The sequence below is a fragment of the Hemitrygon akajei genome, chromosome 19, assembly GCF_048418815.1.
Source record: "Hemitrygon akajei chromosome 19, sHemAka1.3, whole genome shotgun sequence".
Lineage (NCBI taxonomy): Eukaryota > Metazoa > Chordata > Chondrichthyes > Myliobatiformes > Dasyatidae > Hemitrygon > Hemitrygon akajei.
The window spans coordinates 62,675,831-62,698,370 of record NC_133142.1 but is presented as its reverse complement, the minus strand read 5'-3'; the positions used below and the strand labels follow the sequence as shown (position 1 = coordinate 62,698,370).

Genomic DNA, 22,540 nt, shown 5'->3' with positions numbered 1-22,540 from the left:
AGGGTGAACAGCTTCAAGTTCCTGGGCATCAACAACTCCAAGGACCGTTCCTGGGCCCAACATATTAATCCAATTATGAAGAAAGCACTTCAGCAGCTATATCAGTGGCCAATCTGGACATTGGAAGTTTTGAGAAGCAGGGACGTCAATCAGGTCCACTGCCCATATCCAAAAGGCAGCACTGGGTCACTACAGCTAAAAAGAGTTTTGACCAGTGGCTGATCAGCATTTGGGATTGATTAGCAAGATCAAATTAAAGGAACGCAGCGGCAAGCTCAGCAACCATTGCTTACAGCGGCTGTCGTCTGAGTGGACAGAGTCAGAGTGGTGATCTTGAGGCTTTAGTTCTTTGAGGCTTCAGTGAAGAGAGGTTTCAGTCAGTGAAAGCAAAAGGAAAAAAAAGCTTAAGTATTTTCCCTTCCCTTTTATCATTTTCAATCTTTTTTTATTGATTTAAAAGAATAAGGATAAATACAAGTCAGAGGAGAGGCCTCTGAGGCTGGAGGCTGCAGGCTTGACTCGAGGCCTGAGGCTGGAGGCTGCAGGCTTGAAGTTTGGCTGGAGCTAGGGGTAGACTAGGAACTGTAAATCAACATGGAGTTGGGACTTATCCTCCGACAAGCTGGGATTCATCTTTACAGGACACTGACATGAAACAGGACAGTATACAAACACAGAGCCTGGACTTATCCACCGACAAGCCGGGACTCATCTATAACTCCACACCAAGGTGGGGCAGGACCATCCGTCGGGTAATGGCAGAACAGCCTGACCTACCCGATGAAGGCAAAGACAAAACAAGACAGATTCCCCCCACAGGGCAACAGCAGAACAGCCTGACTTACCCCACAGAGGCAAGGACAAGGCAAGACAGATACCCCCTCAGGGCAACAGCAGAACAGCCAGACTTACCCCACAGGGGCAAGGACAGGAAGAGACAAACACCAAGGAACAACAGACAGTTCCACCTCTGCATCAGGGTAGCTCCAAGTAGCTGTTACAGCCAGCAGCCTTGGCTGGCTACAGAAGCAACCAGGTTTCTACCTAGCTCAGAGTGGCTGACAGCCACCCAGCTGGCCCAGGAAATAGCTGAATCCATACCACAATGACCACTCCAACTACTACCAGCAAGGCTCCCAGAAGCCATGGTTCTCCAACACAGCCCCAAGGATTCCATCCATCCATCCATCCATCCATCCATCCATCCATCCATCCATCCATCCATCCATCCATCCATCCATCCATCCATCCATCCATCCATCCATCCATCCATCCATCCATCCATCCATCCATCCATCCATCCAATATCTTGACAAAACAACCCCCCCAACCACACACAATACCAGGGCCACTTATATTCCCAGTTCCAATATGAGCCTCAGGTGTTTCTAGTTAAGTCCAACCGCAGCAAGGGACCACTGGAAAACCTGGAGTCCTGAGTCAGTGGACCGGAGTACGGACTTCGGACTGAACCACCACAAAGAGGGGATTGTTAGGGTAACGGACAGGAGGTTCTGTGGATGAGAACAAGATTCCCAGATGGTATCTTGCCTCCAGGATGTCAGGGCCTGGGATATTTCGGATCGAGTCCACTACATTCTTGAGTGGGAGAATGAACAGTCAGAATCTGTGGTCCATATAGATACCAGTGACTTGGGAAGGACAAGTGACAAGATTCTGCATGGGGAGTTCAGGGAGTTAGGTGATAAGTTGAAGTGCTTGACCTCCAAGGTTGTGATCTCAAGATTGCTACCCATGCCATGTGCTAGTGAGGCCAAAACTAGGAAGATTATACAGTTTAGTACATGGCTTTAGTTGGTGTAAGAGTGAGGGCATAAGAATTTTGGATCATTGGGCTCTCTTCCATGGATGGTGGGACCTGAACTGGATGGGGAATATAGTCCTAGCAGGAGGATGTGTTAATGCTGCATAGTGGGGTTTAGACTAGAATTGCAGGGGGATGGGAACCAGAGAGCCAGAACAGTTAGTGGGGAGGTTGTGGGGACAGATGTTGGGAAGACATCAGACAAAGTTAGGAATCAAAAGGTGAAACTATTGTCCTGAGCTGCCTATATTTCAATGCAATAAGTATCGTAGGAAAGGAGGATTATAGTGCTGAAGATGAGGTAGCTGGTTTACAAACAGAGGCAATGTGTCATCTGAAGAGGCTGCCAATTGGGCAAAATTGCAGTCAACAGGAGGACAAAATCAAAACTGGTGAATACAGAACAGAAGGTGTTATATTTGAATGCACACAGTAAATGGAATAAGGAAGATGAACTTGCAGCACAGTCCAGCTTGGCAGGTATGACATTGTGGGCATCACTGAATCATGGCTGAAAGAAGATTATAGCTGCAAACTTAATGTCCAAGGATACACATTGTATCAAAAGGACAGGCAGGAAGGCAGGATGTTGCTCTGTTGGGTAAAAAATGAAATCAAATCATTAAAGAGGTGAGAAAGGGTCAAAAGGTGTTGAATCAGTGTGGGTAGAGCTAAGGAACTGTAAAGGTAGGAAGACCCTGATTGGAATTGTATACAGACCCCCAAATAGTAGTAAGGATGAGGCCTACAAATTACAATGGAAGATAGAAAGTGCATGACAAAAGAGCAATGCTACAATAGTCATAGTGGACTTCTATGTGCAGGTACAGTGGCTAAAAAAAGTATTTACCCACCTTAGAAGTTTTCCCATTTTATTTTTTTTACAACATTGAATCTCAATGGATTTAATTTCGCTTTTTTGACACTGTTCAACAGGAAAAGACACTTTTGTGTTAAAGTGAACACAGATCTCTAAAATGTTATCTAAATTATTTTTTTTTGAAATTTATTTTTTTATTGAAGTTCATCATCAATCAAACATTTCCATAAGATGTATTTCAGACATTGTACATATATATCATATAATCATATATATCACAAAATCCACAAAGTATTTATCTGAGGTATACACTTATAAAAAAGAGTGGAAAGAAAAAACAAGCAGAAGGAAAGAACTATGTACAAGTAGGGAGTGATCTTTTTTTTTACAACATATCCCTTAATTTGTGAGAATAAAATCAGGTCTATGAGGCATTATGTAGTTAAGCCATTTTTCCCAGTATGAATCAAATTGTTCCAGCTTATGATTAACAGATGCTGTTATCTTCTCCATTTTGTAAATGTCCATTGTAATTTCCATCCATGTATTTAAAATTGGGCTCTCCTGTGACAACCATTTCCTAGTAAGATTCTTTTTACCAGCCACCAACAGTATATTCATTAAATATTTATCTCTTTTCAACCATTCTTGAGGTATATATCCAAAATATATGGTCTTACTCTCCAAGGGTATTTCACATTTAAAGAGGTCTTGTAGGGCATTGTGTATCCCCCTCCAATAGTTTTTGATAACAGGGCAGTCCCAAAAAACATGATAATGATTTGCAGTTTGATTTCCACAATTTCTCCAGCAAACAGGGAAGTTACTATCATAATGGGATTTCTGAGAGGGTGTAAAAAAATATCTTATCAAGTTTTTCCATCCAAACTCTCTCCATTTCTGTGAACTGGTACACTTCCATTGATACCTCCATATTATTGTCTATTCTTCCTCAGATATAATTATCCCTCCTTCCTTCTCCCATTTTGTTTTAAAGGTCCTGCTCTTCAGCCTCCTTCCTAACTCCCTGAACTTATTGCGCAGGACTCCTCCTCTCTCCAATACACAGGAATGCAAGAGGCTGTAGAAGGTTGTTGATAGTAAAGATGTCAAGGTTATGGACAGAAAGCAGGAGAATGGAGATGTGAGGGGGAAAATCAAGCATGAAAGAATGGCAGAGGAGACTTGATGGGCGGAATGGCTTATAGTCTTATGTACATTTATATCCAAGACAAGCTGAACAAGGTAATGTCATTCAAGACTGATTTCTTCCACCTTCTTGTCTTGTTCAGAGACAGCATATGTTCTTCACGAGGGCACCTGATACCCTGAGTATTACTCGTTGACATTACTAACAACTCCCTGATCAAGGCGGAAATATCGTGTTTTGTATTTATTTTGAACAATTATTTAATAGGACAAATTAGATCCTAAATGTGTTTTTTTTTTTCGTTTTGTAAGTTTGAATGCTGTCTTGGTTAATCTACCAAAAGTCATACGGCGATCTGATAGTGAGATCGTATGTTCTACAATTTAAGGAAGTCATTCTCCTGAGTTAGAAGTGGGACATCCGAATGAGGTTTAGTACCTCGCTTAAAATCTGCGTGTACCTCTGGCCCCAGGTTTAAATTTTTAAAACCTTCTAAGAACACCGGTGACAATGTCCTGACGGGTGTTTTAACGTCATATAATGGACGTATTTTGGCGATTGGCGTAGTCACAACGCAATGACAAGTTTATCCGGTTAAATTTGGTTCAGACTTGCCGGGAGTGCAGGGTGACATTACTTTCTCTGTAGCAAAACACAAGTCAACGGTCGATTCAGGGCGGCGATGGTTCCAAAGATCAAGAGTCCCCGTAAAACGAACTTTTATGACTTTTCCATTAAGCTTTTGAGCGGCGATACGTTGCAGTTCTGCACACTCAGAGAGAAGGTGGTGTTGATCGTAAACGTTGCCTCCCTCTGAAGCCAAACCGCCAAGGATTACCACCACCTCAATGACCTCCAGAGAAAATTCGGCGAGTCGAGGTTTGTGGTTCTCGGCTTTCCTTGCAACCAGTTCGGCCATCAAGTAAGTGTGAGACTGTTTCCCTGTGCGCAGACTTTTTTTAAAGGTGTTTTAAACTGAGGACTGGGATAGAGGAGGAAAGCGAAATAGGGTGATAGGAGCTGCAAATGGTGTAGGGCAAACAAGGTCGATCATAACCAGGGAAGAAAGCGACAGAAGAGATAGGATACTGGAGAATTCAATGTTTACTGTAAATGATTTGAACATAAAGTATTTTTTCTGCAGTTTTCCTCCAGGGGAAATCTTGCCCAACAAAGCTGTTGGAATTCTTAGAGGCGGGATAGATAAAGGAGAGTCGGTGGACGCTGTTTCACTTGGCTCCTTAACAAGAGCCCATGGACAGAAGATTGGATTGGCAGGAAGCAAAGAGTAGGAATAAAGGGAGCCTTTGCCAGTTGGCTGCTAGGGTCTAGTGGTGTGCTGCAGGGGTCCATGTTGGACTACTTCCTTTCACATTATATATTAATGATTTGGATGAGAGAATTATATATCAATGATTTGAATGATTTGGTTTTGTGGCCAAGTTTCCAGACTATGAAGATAATGTATGGGGCAGGCAGTAATGAGGAAACAATGAGACTGCAGAACTTAAAAGATTAGGAGAATGGGCAAAAATTTGACAGATGAGATATAGTGTAGGGAAATGTATGTTGATGCACTTTAGTAGAAGGAACAAAGGTGTAGACTATTTTCTAAATGGGGAGAACATTCAAAAATCAAACATGCAAAACAACATGCGATTCCATATCCAGGAATCCCTAAAAGTTAACTTGCAGATTGAGTAATTGGGGAAAGCTAATGTAATGTTAGTATTCATTTCAAGAGGATTAGAATATAAAAGCAAAGATGTAATGCTAAGGCTCTATAAGGCATTGGTCAGACCGCATTCAGAATATCATAAGCTGTTTTGGACTCCTTAACTAAGAGAAGATGTACTGGCATTGGAAAGGGTCCAGAGGTTAATGAGAATGATCCCAGGAATGAAATGGTTAATGTATGAGGAGTGTTTGATAGCTCTGGGCCAGTACTCATTGAAGTTTAGAAGAATTAGTGGGAGATCTCATTGAAACCTAAGAAATATTGAAAGGCCTAGATAGAGCACATGTGGAGAAGATGTCTGTTATAGTCTAGGACCAAAGGGCACAAACTCAGAATAGATGGAATGACAGAGGGTGCTCAATGGGTTGAATAGCCTAATTCTGCTCTTTTGGTCATCTGTTCTAGATGAAATGTCTATCCTTAGTTTTCCCTTACCAAATGCTGACCTGCAAGGAGTTACGGTCCCTCCTCACCTGGACCAATGTATCACTTGTCAGCTCTTAAGACCATAAACCATAAGACATAGGAGCAGGATTAGGCCATTTGATCCCTTGAGTCTGCTCTGCCATTCCATCATGGCTGATTTATTATTCCTCTATTCTGCTTTTGGCCAGGACACCGAAGGGTTTTGGCCTGAAACGCTGACTGTACTCTTTTCTTAGATGCTCTTGACCTGCTGAGTTTCTCCAGTATTTTGTGTATGTGTTGCTTAGATTTCCAGGTGTGCAGATTTTCTCTTGTTGTGAGGGCATAAACAGGTGCTTGGGCAAACACAGATGCAGGTTTGAAGTAAGTCTCCTGTAATTTTTTTTTCTTTTAGTACATTTTATAGCTAGTGTGCTGAGTTTGTGTCCAAAGTTAGTGGTATGTTCCTTGTGTGAGATGTGTGAACTTTGAGAAACCTCCAGTCTCCCTGTTAACTACATCTGCACAAAGTGCATCAAGCTGCAGCCTTAAGCTGTGTTAAAGAACTGGAGCTGCAGCTTGATGGCTATTGGAGAATGAGGATGTGATAGGTAGGAGCTATAGGGAGGTTTGTCACTTCTAAGTTGCAGGAGGTCAGTCCATGGGTGACTGTCAGGAGAGGAAAAGAGAATAGGCAGTCAGTGCAGAGTACCCTTGTGGTTGATTCCCTCAAAAATATGTATACTGCTTTGGATACTGTTGGGGGTATGACCTAGCAGGGAGAAGCTGCAGCGAGCAGGTTTCTGGCACTGAGTCTGGCTCTGTGGCTCAGAAGGGAAGGGGGGAAAAAGAGGCGAGCTGTAGTGATAGGAGGTTTGTTGGTTAGGGAAATAGAAAGGAGGTTCTGTGGACAAGAACAAGATTTCTGGGTGGCTTGTTGTTTCCCAGGTGCCAGGGTCAGGGACATCTTAGTTCAAGTCCATAACATTCTTAAGTTGCAGGGTGAGCCTATTGGGCCTGAACACCTTCCTCTGCAACTGGATCCTAGACTTCCTGACTGGGAGACCTCAGTCAGTCTGGATCGGGAGCAGCAACTCCAACACCATCACACTGAGCACGGGGGCCCCCCCAGGGCTGTGTGCTCAGTCCACTGCTGTTCACTCTGCTGACCCACGACTGTGCTGCAACACACAGCTCAAACCACATCATCAAGTTCGCCGATGACACGACTGTGGTGGGTCTCATCAGCAAGAACAACGAGTCAGCTTACAGAGAGGAGGTGCAGTGGCTAACGGACTGGTGCAGAGCCAACAACCTGTCTCTTAATGTGAACAAAACAAAAGAGCTGGTTGTTGACTTCAGGAAGGCATGGAGCAACCACTCCCTGCTGAACATCGACAGCTCCTTGGTAGAGGTAGTTAAGAGCACCACATTTCTTGGTGTTCACTCGGCGGAGAATCTCACCTGGTCCCTCAACACCAGCTCCATATCAAAGAAAGCCCAGCAGCGTCTCTACATTCTGCAAAGGCTGAGGAAAGTCCATCTCCCACCCCCCATCCTCATCACATTCTACAGGGGTTGTATTGAGAGCATCCTGAGCAGCTGCATCACTGCCTGGTTTGGAAATTGCACCATCTCGGATTGCAAGACCCTGCAGCAGATAGTGAGGTCAGCTGAGAAGATAATCGGGGTCTCTGTTCCTGCCATCATGGACATTTACACTACAGACAGACAGACAGACATGCTTTATTGATCCCGAGGGAAATTGGGTTTCGTTACAGTTGCACCAACCAATAATAGAGTAGAAATATAGCAATATAAAACCAGAAATAATTGAATGATGATAAGTAAATTATGCCAAGTGGAAATAAGTCCAGGACCAGCCTATTGGCTCAGAGTGTCTGACACTCCGAGGGCAGAGTTGTGAAGTTTGATGGCCACAGGCAGGAATGACTTCCTATGACGCTCAGTGTTGCATCTCGGTGGAATGAGTCTCTGGCTGAATGCACTCCTGTGCCTAACCAGTACATTATGGAGTGGATGGGAGACATTGTCCAAGATGGCATGCAACATGGACAGCATCCTCTTTTCAGACACCACCGTCAGAGAGTCCAGTTCCACCCCTACAACATCACTGGCCTTACGAATGAGTTTGTTGATTCTTTTGGTGTCTGCTGCCCCAGCACACAACAGCAAACATGATAGCACTGGCCACCACAGACTCGTAGAACATACTCAGCGTCGTCCGGCAGATGTTAAAGGACCTCAGTCTCCTCAGGAAATAGAGACGGCTCTGACCCTTCTTGTAGACAGCCTCAGTGTACTTTGACCAGTCCAGTTTATTGTCAATTCGTATCCCCAGGTACTTGTAATCCTCCATCATGTCCACACTGACCCTTTGGATGGAAACAGGGTTCACAGGGCCTTGGCCCTCCTCAGGTCCACCACCAGCTCCTTAGTCTTTTTCACCTTAAGCTGCAGATGATCCTGCACACACCATGTGACAATGTTTCCTACCGTAGCCCTGTACTCAGCCTCATCTCCCTTGCTGATGCATCCAACTATGGCAGAGTCATCAGAAAACTTCTGAAGATGGCAAGACTCTGTGCAGTAGTTGAAGTCCGAGGTGTAGATGGTGAAGAGAAAGGGAGGCAGGACAGTCCCCTGTGGAGCCCCAGTGCTGCTGACCACTCTGTCTGACACACAATGTTGCAATCACACACACGCTGCATCCGCAAAGGAAACAGCATTATGAAGGACCCCATGCACCTCTCATACAATCTCTTCTCCCACCTGCTGTCTGGGAAAAGGCTCCGAAACATTCGGTTTCTTCCCCCAAGCTATCAGACTCCTCAATACCCAGAGCCTGGACTGACACTTTGCCCTATTGTCCTGTTTATTATTTATTGTAATGCCTGCACTGTTTTTGTGCACTTTACGCAGTCCTGTGTAGGTCTGTAGTCTAGTGTAGCTTTCTCTGTGTTGTTTTTTTACGTAGTTCAGTCTAGTTTTTGTAGTATGTCATGTAACACCATGGTCCTGAAAAACCTCATTTTTACTATGTACTGTACCAGCAGTTATGGTCGAAATGACAATAAAAGTGACTTGACTTGACTTGAGCAGCCAGAGGTTGTGGTCCATGTTGACACCAATGACATAGGCAGGATGAGTGAAAAGTCTTGCAAAGTGAGCTCAGGGAGTTAGGTGCTAAGTTAAAAGACAGGGCAGGGTTTTGATCTCAGGATTGCTACCCATTCGCGTGCCAGTAAGGCAGTAGGAAGATCATACAATTTAACATGTATGATCATACAATTTAACATGTGGCTAATGTGCAGGAGGGAGGGATTTAGATTTTTGAATCATTGGGCTCTCTACCAGGGAAGGTGGGACCTATACAAAAGGGACAGCTTTCATCTGAACTGAAGGGGGATTAATATCCTATTGGGAAGGTTTGCTAGCACTGCAACTGGTGGAGGGGTGTGGTGGGGTTTGTTTAAACTAGTATTGCAGGGGGATGGGAACTAAAGCACCAGAACAGATAGTGGAGTGGCTGTGGAGTAAGATTTTGTTAAGAATACATACAAGGTTAGGAATCAAAAGGTAAAATTAGTTTTTTGAACTGCGTATATTTTAGTGCAAGGAGTATTGTAGGAAAGGCGGATGAGCTCAGGGAATAGAGACGGCTCTGACCCTTCTTGTAGACTGCCTCAGTGTACTTTACTCAGTGTAATTACTCAGTGTAATTCCCCAGATTCCCCAGATTCCCCTGATTTGATATAATTACATATCCCATATCTAGTCCTTTCAACATTTGGTAGGTTTCAATGAGATCCCTGCACATTCTTCTAAGTTCCAGTGAGTACAGGCCCAAAGCTGCCAAACACTTCTCATTCCCAGAATCATCCTCTTGACCCTCTTCTGCTCTCTCTCCAAAGACCTCTCATCCTCTCAGAAATAAGGGACCCAAAATGGTTGACAATACTTGAAGTGCAGCCTGACTAGTCATATAGAGTCTTATAGAGTTTTTCAAGGAAGTTACCAGGAAAGTTGATGAAGGCAAGACAATGGATGTTGTCTACGTAGACTTTAGCAAGGCTTTTGACAAGGTTCCATATGGAACATTGGTTCAGAAGGTTCAGTCACTTAGCATTCAAGAAAGGTAGTAAATTGGGTTAGATATTGTCTTCTTGGAAGAAGCCAGAGAATGGTAGTAGATGGTTGCTTTTCTGAAAGGAGGCCTATGACTAGTGGTGTGCTTCAGGGATCGGTGCTACGTCCATTGTTGTTTGTCATCTATATCAATGATCTGGATGAAATGTGGTAAACTGGGACAGTAAATTTGTGGATGACACCAAGATTGGGGTTGTAGTGGATAGTGTGGATGACTATCAAAGCTTGCAGCAGGATCTGGACATTTGGAAAACTTGGCTGGAAAATGGCAGAAGGAATGTAGTACAGACAAGTGTGAAATGTTGCATTTTGGGAGGACCAACCAAGGTAGATCTTACACATGTGAGCGGTGGAGTGCAGTAGAACAGAGGGATCTGCAAATACTAACCCTTAATTCTTTGAAAGTGGAATTACAGGCAGATAGATTCGTAAAGAATTTTTTGGCCTTCATAGATCAAAGTATTGAGTACATGAGTTGGAATGTTATGCTGAAATTGGTAAGGGCTTATTTGGATGATTATGTGCAGTTTAGGCCATCTTCCCTACAGGAAAGAGGTAAATAAGACTGGAAGAGTGCAGAGAAAATTTACAAGGATGTTGCCAGGACTTGAGGACCTGAGTTATAAGGAAAGGTTGAGTAGGTTAGGACTTCATTCTTTGGAATGTAGAAGACTGTGAGGAGGTTTGATAGAGGTACTGTACACACAATTATGAGGGGTATAGGTAGGATAAATTCAAGCAGGCTTTTTCCACTAAGGTTGGGTGAGACTACAACTAGACGTCATGGGTTAAAGATGAAAGGTAAAACATGAAGGGGAACGCTTTCAAACAGAGGGTGTGAGAGTGTGGAATGAGCTGCCAATGCAATTGGTGGATATGGGGTTAACCAACATTGAAGAGAAATTTGGATAGGTACATTGATTGGAGAGGTATGGAGGGCTATGGTCTGGGTGCAGGTTGATGGGACTAGGCAGATTAACAGTTTAGCACAGAGTAGATGGACCGAAGGGCCTGTTTCTCTGCTGTGGTGTTCTGTGTCTCTATGACTCAACTTCATTCTCCTGCCTTCTCCCCATAACCTTTAACCTTCTCAAGAACCATGCAACCTCAGCTTTCCAATGACTTGGCCTCCAGAGCTGTCCATGGCAATGAATTATTTTGGCTATCTACCTACTCTTTTCTCTGGCTTGTTGACTTCATTAACTTTGCCTCCAACTTTCACCTTGCCCTCAAATTTACCTGGTCCATTTCCAACACCTCCCTCCCCTTTCTTGATCTTTCTGTCTCCATCTCTGGAGACGGCTTATCTATTGATATCTACAATAAGCCTACAGACTCTCACAGCTACCTGGACTATTCCTCTTCCCATCCTGTCTCTTGCAAAAATGCCATCCCCTTTTCACAATTCTCCATCTCCGCCGCATCTGCTCTCAGGATGAGGCTTTTCATTCCAGGATGAAGGAGATGTCTTCCTTTTTTAAAGAAAGGGGCTTCCATTCCTCCAGCATCAACTCTGCTCTCAAACGCATCTCTCCCATTTCACGCACATCTGCCCTCACCCCATCCTCCTGCCACTCCACTCAGGATAGGGTTCCCCTCATCCTCACCTACCACCCCACCAGCCTCCGGGTCCAACATATAACTACCCGTAACTTCCGCCACCTCCAACGGGATCCTACTACCAAGCACATCTTTCCCTCCCCACTTCTTTCTGCTTTCTGCAGGGATCGCTCCCTACGCGACTCCCTTGTCCATTCGTCCCCGCCATCCCTTCTCACCAATCTCCCTCTTGGCACTTATCCTTGTAAGTGGAACAAACGCAAGAACAAAAATGATAAAAAATAAGCTAAGTGAAATTCAAGAAGCTTTTGAAGTGTTTTACAAAACTCTATATTCCAAAGTTCCAGGGGGAAGCATAACCCAAAATGACACCTTCTTGAATTCTCTAGAGTTACCCACTTTAAGCAAAGAACAATATAGAAGGATGACTGCTGACATAACTGAAGTTGAATTAAAAGCTGCAATTAGTAGGCTTAAATTAAGCAAGTCACCAGGATCAGATGGTTATATGGCAGAGTGGTACAAAGAATTTAAAAATTAGTTAATTCCTGTTTTACTCCCCACACTGAACTGGGCTCTAAAAAAGGCACAAATGTCACCCAGTTGGAAGGAGGCGATAATCTCAGCTATACCAAAAGAAGGCAAGGATAAAATGGAATATGGGTCATTTAGACCAATATCCGTTCTTAATGTAGATTATAGATTATTTACCTCCATCATGGCCAAACGATTAGAGGAGTTTCTACCCATACTGATATGTAATGATCAGACGGTTTTTATACGACAACGCCAAACACAAGACAATATACGAGGGACACTTCACATTATGGATCATATACAACAAAATAAAATTGAAGCAACAGTGATAAGTGTGGATGCTGAAAAGGCATTTGATTCGGTTAATTGAAATTTTCTTTACAGAGTTTTACATAAATTTGGTTTCCAAGACACAATTATTAAAACTATACAGACACTATATGACAACCCTACTGCTAGGATTAAAATCAATGGATATTTATCAAATAGCCTTACCCTAGAAAGGGGCACGAGACAGGGTTGTGCATGGTCACCACTACTCTTCGCGTTATATCTGGAACCATTAGCTCAATACATCAGACAAAATGAAGATATCAGGGGAATTACTATTAAAGGGACAGAGCATAAATTGGCTTGTTACACGGATGACATTTTGCTCTATCTAGGCAACCAACATACTCTTTACCTAAATTGATGCAATCCTTTGAACAATATGGTCAATTATCAGGATACAAGATCAACATAGATAAAACACAATTACTTTCATATTACTATAGCCCACCAAGAGAAATTGAAAGTAGATATCCCTGGGCATGGCACACAAAGTCTTTCAAATATTTGGGCATCATTATTGCCGAAAGATTTGACAAAATTATCAGAATGTAATTATCAGCCTTTATACCTTTTTTCAGTCTCAGTTCAAGGATTGAGTCTATTAAAATGAATATACTGCCCAGACTGTTATATCTCTTTCAGACCCTGCCAATAGAGATTAATCAAAATCAGTTCAATGAATGGAACAAGATGTTATCAAGGTATATCAAGTGTAAAAGGCCTAGAGTTCATCTCAAAACTTTGCAATTAGCAAAGGAAAAGGGGGAATGGGGCCTACCTTCTCTTAGAGATTATTATTTTGCAGCACAGTTGAGAGCTGTGATATGTTGGTGCAACCCATCATATGACGCTGAATGGAAAAACATTGAGGAGTGGGTATTTTCCATCCCCATACAAGCAATTTTGGCTGATAACAACCTGCAAAGGTACATAAATACTATTGATAACCATGGGTGAAATTGACTCTTAAAATATGGAAAACTACTATAAAAGAATATAATCTAGAGGGATATATATCAATTCTTAAATGGTGTGCATATGACTCTGATTTTACACCAAATAAATTGGATGCTAGATTTAAGGACTGGACAGCTAAAGGAATAACAGTTCTTTGCAACATAATGAAAGAAGGAACACTGTTCAGTTTTGAAATGCTTGAAGAGAAACACTTATTAGAAAAACAAGATTTTTATCGGTATTTACAGATGCGACAATATGTTAATAAGACGCTTAAAAATGTAACCAAGGCAAGTACATGCTTGATAGAGCTATTTAGTAAAGCATATAATTCAGATAACGGTAGTAGAATCATTTCAAACATGTATAAGGTGTTGTCAAATCTTAAAACATATTCGACTTCATACATTAAAACAAAATGGGAGAAGGAAGGAGGGATAATTATATCTGAGGAAGAATGGACAATAATATGGAGATATCAATGGAAGTGTACCAGTTCACAGAAATGGAGGGAGTTTGGATGGAAAAACTTGTTAAGATATTTTATTACACCCTCTCAGAAATCCCATTGTGATAGTAACCTCCCTGTTTGTTGGAGAAATTGTGGAAATGAAAATGCAAATCATTATCATATAACCCGACGAAGGGTCTCGGCCCAAAACGTCGACAGCGCTTCTCCCTATAGATGCTGCCTGGCCTGTTGTGTTCCACCAGCACTTTGTGTGTGTTGTTCAAATTTCCAGCATCTGCAGATTTCCCCGTGTTTGCTTATACTTTTTGGGACTGCCCTGGTATCAAAGACTATTGGAGGGGGATACACAATGCCCTACAAGACATCTTTAAATGCGAAATACCCTTAGAGAGTAAGACCATATATTTTGGATATATACCTCAAGAATGGTTGAAAAGAAGTAAATATTTAATGAATATACTGTTGATGGCTGGTAAAAAGACTCTTACTAGGAAATGGTTATCACAGGAGAGCCCAATTTTAAATACATGGATGGAAATTACAATGGACATTTACAAAATGGAGAAGATAACAGCATCTGTTAATCCTAAGCTGGAACAATTTGATTCATACTGGGAAAAATGGTTTAACTACATAATGCCTCATAGGCCTGATTTTATCCTCACAAATCAATGAATATGTTGTAAAAAAAGATCACTCCCTACTTGTACATAGTTTTTTTCCTTTTGCGTGTTTTTTCTTTCCGCTCTTTTCTATAAGTATATACCTCAGATAAATACTTTGTGGAGATTTGTGATATATGATATAGACGTACAATGAAATACATCTTATGGAAATGTTTGTTTGATGATGAACTTCAATAGAAAAATAAAATTACAAAGAAAAAGTAAGTGGAACAAGTGCTACACTTGCCCTTACACTTCCTCGCTCACCACCATTCAGGGCCCCAAACAGTCCTTCCAGGTGAGGCAACACTTCACCTGTGAGCCAGCTGGTGTGCTCCCAGTGTGGCTTTCTATATATTGGTGAGACCCGACGCAGACTGGGAGACTGTTTCACTGAACACCTATGCTCTGTCCGCCAGAGAAAGCAGGATCTCCCAGTGGCCACACATTTTAATCCCACGTCCCATTCCCATTCTGATATGTCAATCCATGGCCTCCTCTACTGTCAAGATGAAGCCACACTCAGGTTGGAGGAACAACACCTTATATTCCGTCTGAGTAGCCTCCAACCTGATGGCATTTCTCTAACTTCTGTTAATGCCCCTCCTCCCCTTCTTACCTCACCCCTTATTTATTTATTTATTTATTTATTTATTTATTTATTTATTTATTTATTCTCCTCTCTCCCCCCCCCCCCCCCCCCACCCTTTCTCTCCCTGCTCATCTCACAATCACTCACTCCTTGCCTGTTCTCCATCTCCTTCTGGTGATCCCCTCCCCCTTTCTTTCTCCCTGGGCCTCCCATCCCATGATCCTTTCCCTTCTCTGGCTGTGTATCCCTTTTGCCAAACAACTTTCCAGCTCCTCCCCCTCCTGTCTTCTCCTATCATTTCAGATTTCCTCCTCCCCCTCCCATTTTCAAATCTGTTACTATCTTTTCTTACAGTTAGTCCTGACGAGGGGTCTTGGCCCAAAACATCGACTGTACTTCTTCCTATAGATGCTGCCTGGCCTGCTGCGTTCCACCAGCATTTTGTGTGTGTTGCTTGAATTTCCAGCATCTGCAGATTTCCTTGTGTTTGCTTTAGTCTTACAGTTCAGTTGAAGTTTTTTTGACTCAAGATGTTGACTGCCCACTGCCTGACCTGCTGAGTTTCTCCAGCAGCTTGCTCTTTATCCCCAAGTTCCACCACCAGTAGTCTCCCTAAAATCCTTGTAAGACATTCATGGATATATTTTGTTACATATTGTATTGCATGTTCTATCCAATCACTTTGGCGCTTTATTAAAAGCGTTGTTGTCTGAAATAGTGCTAGTAATGCATTTAAAATGCTGAAAGAATTCAGCAGGTCAGACAGCATCTAAGGAGAGGAATAAAGAGTCACCATTTTGCGACTCCTCCAGTATCTTGTATACATTATTCTGTTTTTACTTCAGATTTCCAGCATATGCAGTTTAAAAAAAATCATTCAGACTTTACTGGGTACCTCTTCAGGAATCTGGTGCTATATGTGTATTAACTTTCCTGCTTATCATCTGTGTGATAATCTCCCTTTGGTTTTACCAGGTTTTAACATACAACTGCAGTGCAAACAAGCTTCATTGATTGTAAATAGACCTGCCTACAAAGAATATACATGGCTGTGAGTTGTCATGCTTGATGTATAATTAGCCTTGAGCCTAATGTCATTTCACCATTGATGTTGTAGGAAAACAATTCTAATGAGGAGATTCTAAATTCCCTGAAGTATGTCCGTCCAGGAAATGGTTTTGTGCCAAATTTCTGCTTATCTGAAAAGATATTGGTGAATGGCACAGAGGCACATCCAATCTTCACTTTCCTAAAGGAGAAGCTGCCAGTCCCTTGTGATGAACCGCAGACCTTAATGAACAATCATGAGTTCATTATCTGGAACCCTGTCAATCGCAATGACATCTCTTGGAACTTTGAGAAATTCCTCATCAGTGTAGATGGAGTGCCATACAAGCGTTACAGTCAAAACTTCCCTACACTTAACATTGGAAAAGACGTCAAATCTCTTCTATCACAGGTCTAATAGTCAAATATTACATTGTAAATATAGCATCTATATCTTATTTGTGCTGTAATATTGTTTTTTTATAAAATTAGAGTACAACACAGTACAGGGCAATCCAGCCCAAGGAACCCACACCACCCAATTAACCTACTATTCCTTGTTTGGAATCGTTTTATTCATTGTTTAAAGATCTTGGCATAGCTAGTAAAAAGGAAAATATGTTATCTGTTATGTACCCCGTAACTGGGTGTCTTACCAGCAAAAATAGAAGTATCCGTTGGAGTCTGGTACTATTTTCAAAACAGTGTTTATTAGTAAAATATACAAATCAATATCAACAATGCAAATATACAGATAATACACGTTAGCAATACTAAACCTAAAAGTGTGGGTATAATAATAATCAATAATAAACAAGCTCTATCAATGTCTAGGGGATAATGAATTGTCATATGTGAATATAAAGTTCAGTTCAGTTCATACAGGCTGAGGTAGTTGTTGGTCGATGTGTTGTAATTGTTGGAGAGAGAGAGAGAGAGAGAGAGAGAGAGCGATCAAACTGTGACAGCCAGTCAAACCTTCCTTTACGTTCTTGATCCGTCGATGTGTTGTTGTGGCCATTCAGGTATGACCCCTCTGTCCTTTAGCTAGACCGTTCTTCTATGGTGGACTCGTCACCCAGGCAAGTGTGGACACACACACAGGCCCCCACCGGCCTCGCTGTAAACACTGTGAGTGAAAATTGACCGATCCTTTGTTCGGTCTCTGATGCCCCACACTTTTCTCGTGGGTTCCAACACTTAAACAGTGCTCACTAGTGTGTCTCTTGGTGCGTCTGAGGGGTGTCTCCCCAGACCTCACTTTTATCCCTACTCACGGGGTCTCAGATGTCAATCAGTTTTGAATGGCTTAGCCTATCAAACCAGCCCACTCCGGCTGTCCACTGAGGAATTTTAATGAACAGAATAGTACCTAGTAAACAGCCCTCTCCAGAGCCATCAGTCTTACAGGAGTCATAATATGGTCTCTCTCCCCCGGTGTTATCTTGCCCTTGTCTGAAGCAAATGTTCCAGTCCCAGTATGTTTTGTTCCATCTCTTTCTCTCTCATTAACAGCCTGGCAACAGTAACGGTTTGTAATTCTCCCAGGGGAGGGAGACATGGGCAACCTTGCACCCTTCTGCCCATCAGAGCTGTTCATCCTTTGTAACATATCTAACCTAAATACCCCAACAGAGTGAGGTGAGCTAAATGCCCCAAATAGGATGACATAAGCTACTGTCTGAGAACATAGAATAGTACAGCACATTACAGGCCCTTCGGCCCACAATGTTGTGCTGACCCTCAAACCCTACCTCCCATATAACCTCCCACCTTAAATTCCTCCATATACCTGTCTAGTAGTCTCTTAAACTTCACTAGTGTATCTGCCTCCACCACTGACTCAGGCAGTGCATTCCACACACCAACCACTCTCTGAGTGAAAAACCTTCCTCTAATAACCCCCTTGAACTTCCCTCCCCTTACCTTAAAGCCATGTCCTCTTGTACTGAGCAGTGGTGCCCTGGGGAAGAGGCGCTGGCTATCCACTCTGTCTATTCTTCTTAATATCTTGTACACCTCTATCATGTCTCCTCTCATCTTCCTTTTCTCCAAAGAGTAAAGCCCTAGCTCCATTAATCTCTGATCATAATGCATGCTCTCTAAACCAGGCAGCATCCTGGTAAATCTCCTCTGTACCCTTTTGAATGCTTCCACATCCTTCCTATAGTGAGGCAACCAGAATTGGACACAGTACTCCAAGTGTGGCCCAACCAGAGTTTGATAGGGCTGCATCATTACATCGTGTCTCTTAAACTCTATCCCTCAACTTATGAAAGCTAACACTCCATAAGCTTTCTTAACTACCCTATCTACCTGTGAGGCAACTTTCAGGGATCTGTGGACATGTACCCCAGATCCCACTGCTCCTCCGCACTACCAAGTATCCTGCCATTTACTTTATACTCTGCCTTGGAGTTTGTCCTTCCAAAGCGTACCACCTCACACTTCTCCGGGTTGAACTCCATCTACCACTTCTCAGCCCACTTCTGCATCCTATCAATGTCTCTCTGCAATCTTTGACAATCCCCCACACTATCTACAACACCACCAACCTTTGTGTCATCTGCAAACTTCCCAACCCACCCTTCTACCCCTACATCCAGGTCGTTAATAAAAATCACAAAAAGTAGAGGTCCCAGAACAGATCCTTGTGGGACACCACTAGTCAAAATCCTCCAATCTGAATGTACTCCCTCCACCACGACCCTCTTCCTTCTGCAGGCAAGCCATTTCTGAATCCACCTGGCCAAACTTCCCTGGATCCCATGCCTTCTGACTTTCTGAATAAGCCTACCGTGTGGAACCTTGTCAAATGCCTTACTAAAATCCATGTAGATCACATCCACTGCACTACCCTCATCTATATGCCTGGTCACCTCCTCAAAGAACTCTATCAGGCTTCTTAGACACGATCTGCCCTTCACAAAGCCATGCTGACTGTCCCTGATCAGACCATGATTCTCTAAATGCCCATAGATCCTATCTCTAAGAATCTTTTCCAACAGCTTTCCCACCACAGACGTAAAGCTCACTGGTCTATAATTAGACCTCCCTCCAATCCTCCAGTACCATTCCCGTGGACAACGAGGACATAAAGATCCTAGCCAGAGGCTCAGCAATCTCTTCCCTTGCCTCATGGAGCAGCCTGGGGAATATTCCGTCAGGCCCCGTGGACTTATCCGTCCTAATGTACAAATGTATTTTAACAACTCCAACACCTCCTCTCCCTTAATATCAACATGCTCCAGAACATCAACCTCACTCATATTGTCCTCACTGTCATCAAGTTCCCTCTCATTGGTGAATACCGAAGAGAAGTATTCATTGAGGACATCGCTCACTTCCACAGCCTCCAGGCACATCTTCCCACTTTTATCTCTAATTGGTCCTACCTTCACTCCTGTCATCCTTTTGTTCTTCACATAATTGAAGAATGCCTTGGGGTTTTCCTTTACCTCACATGCCAAGGCCTTCTCATGCCCCCTTCTTGCTCTTCTCAGCCCCTTCTTAAGCTCCTTTCTTGCTACCCTATATTGCTCAATAGACCCATCTGATCCTTGCTTCCTAAACCTCATGTGTGCTGCCTTCTTCCACCTGACTAGATTTTCCACCTCACTTGTCACTCATGGTTCCTTCACCCTACCATTCTCTATCTTCCTCACCGGGACAAATTTATCCCTAACATCCTGCAAGAGATCCTTAAATATCAACCACATGTCCATAGTACATTTTGCTGCAAAAACATCATCCCAATTCACACCTGCAAGTTCTAGCCTTATAGCCTCAGAATTTGCCCTTCACCAATTAAAAATTTTCCTGTCCTCTCTGATTCTATCCTTTTCCATGATAATGCTAAAGGCCAGGGAGCGGTGATCACTGTCCCCCAGATGCTCACCCACTGACAGATCTGTGACCTAACCCGGTTCGTTACCTAATACTAGATCTAGTATGGCATTCCCCCTAGTTGGCCTGTCAACATACTGTGACAAGAATCTATCCTGGACACACTTAACAAACTCTGCCCCATCTAAACCCTTGGAACTAATCAAGTGCCAATTAGTATAAGGGAAGTTAAAGTCACCCATGATAACAACCCTGTTATTTTTGCACCTTTCCAAAATCTGCCTCCCAATCTGCTCCTCGGTATCTCTGCTGCTACCAGAGGGCCTACAGAATACCCCCAGTAGAGTAACTGCTCCCTTCCTGTTCCTGACTTCCACCCATACTGACTCAAGAGGATCCTGCTACATTACCCACCCTGTAGCTGTAATAGTATCCCTGACTAGTAATGCCACCCCTCTTCCCCTTCCCCCCCCATCCCTTTTAAAGCACTGAAATCCAGGAATATTGAGAATCCATTCCTGCCCTGGTGCCAGCCAAGTCTCTGTAATGGCCACTACATCATAATTCCATGTATCCAAGCTCTCAGTTCATCACCTTTGTTCCTGATGCTTCTTGCATTGAAGTACACACACTTTAGCCCTTCTACCTTTATTCTGCTTCTCTTTCCTCAAAGCCTCTCTATATGTTAGATCTGGCTTTACTCTATGCACTTTCACTGCTCTATTGCTCCGGGTCCCATCCCCCTTGCAAACTAGTTTAAACCCTCCCGAACCATGCTAGCAAATCTTGAATTGCTGCAGCCCTTCTGGAGACAATGTTAACACAGTGCTGCATAGTGGGGAATCATATTTATCCATCTATCTTACATTTTGTTTGTTTCCTTTTGCACATTGTCAGTCTTTGTGTGTAGTTTTTCATTGATTCAATTTTATTTCTTTGCTCTACTGTGAATGCCCAAAAGAAAATGGATCTCAGGGTAATATAGGGTGACATATCTGTAGTTTACTTTGAACTTTGAATTGGATTCACCCAATTTCTTCTGTTTGAATGTAGTGTTAAGTCTCTGAGACTCTCAATTAGTTATTTCGTAGGGCATTTAAGAATCAACCAAATGGGCTGAGTGCAGGATCACAAAAAGACTGGATTGAATAAGGAAGGTAGTTTTCCTCCTCTGATAGGCAATAGTGAACCAATTTAGATTTTATAACAATCTAGTAGCTTTTGAAGTTACTATGATCACTTGACAATCACCTTAGATTTATTTATTTAGAGATATAGTGCAGAACAAGCCCATCTACCCATCTATTTATCCCCTCTAGCCTAATCACAGGACAACTTACAATGACCAATTAACTTACTAACCAGGATGTCTTTGGAATGTGGGAGGAAACTGGAACACTGGGAGGAAACCCACACATTCAGAAGGAGGACGTACAAACTCTTTACAGGCAGAATTGAACTCCAAATTCTAATGCCATGAGCTGTAGTAGCACCACATTAACAATTACACCACTGTGGCAACGTAACCAAGATTGTATAATTGTAAGATGGAAAGTTATAGTTATCATAAATCAAGAAACTGTAGAGCTGTGCTTTGTTTTCTTTCTAATCTAAGAGCTCTGATTCCTTTCTTTAGAAATGCAAATCTACTAAACGGAAACGAGAGAAACGTTTAAGCAATTCCAGAAAAAAGGTTCATCACTGAAGTTAATTGACTTCATCCTTATACTTTGCTGTTAGGCATTTTACAACATGATGGTACTTTTTGAAACCTTGACCGGAGAGTACTTGATGCAATCTGTAAAAATCTAACCTGCAATTATAGAGTCTAAATGAACTATTGTGAATAAATCTGTCTTGATGAATAACTGTCTTCCCCATCAAACTAATTACACAAAATTAGACTATTTCTAAACAGGCGTAAGTTTTTCCTGCATTGGTACAATATTTTAGGTGTGTGAATTTAGACACAGTACTGTGCAAAAGTTTTTGGCACATATATATAGCTAGGGTATCAGACTTTTGCATGGTACTGTATTTGTCAACATTAGCAGAGAGTAAGTTTGTAAATCTGGCAGGAGCAAAGGACGTTGGTAATGCCAAGGGTGGAGCGCCATGGGAGAGATGGCAGAGAAGACACCTTGCCTGGTGTCTCAGAGCTAGATGTGCCTGCACCTGCATCACACCCCATCTTGAGACACCAGGCAAGGTTATTTGGTTCCAAACAATTGGTTTATTGATCATTACAGAATGTCTCTCTGGTAGATCCTACTGCTTCTGCTCTCCCTTCCTATTTTCCCAACCATTATTTCCCCTCTTTCTCCCCCCTCCCTTCTCACTCTTAGTCCACAATTGAAACATGTATTAGAATCAGGTTTATCATCACTCACATGTCATGAAATTTTTTTTGCAGTAGCAGTAAA

At 42.6% G+C, this 22,540-nt stretch overlaps 2 pseudogenes; both read left to right on the top strand.

Annotated features, from left to right (window-relative positions):
* Positions 1–4,411: 4,411 nt before the first annotated feature.
* LOC140741985 (glutathione peroxidase 2-like) lies at positions 4,412–22,219 on the top strand (annotated as a pseudogene).
* Positions 4,609–22,540, top strand: part of LOC140741986 (glutathione peroxidase 2-like) — a 54,983-nt pseudogene continuing 37,051 nt past the window's right edge.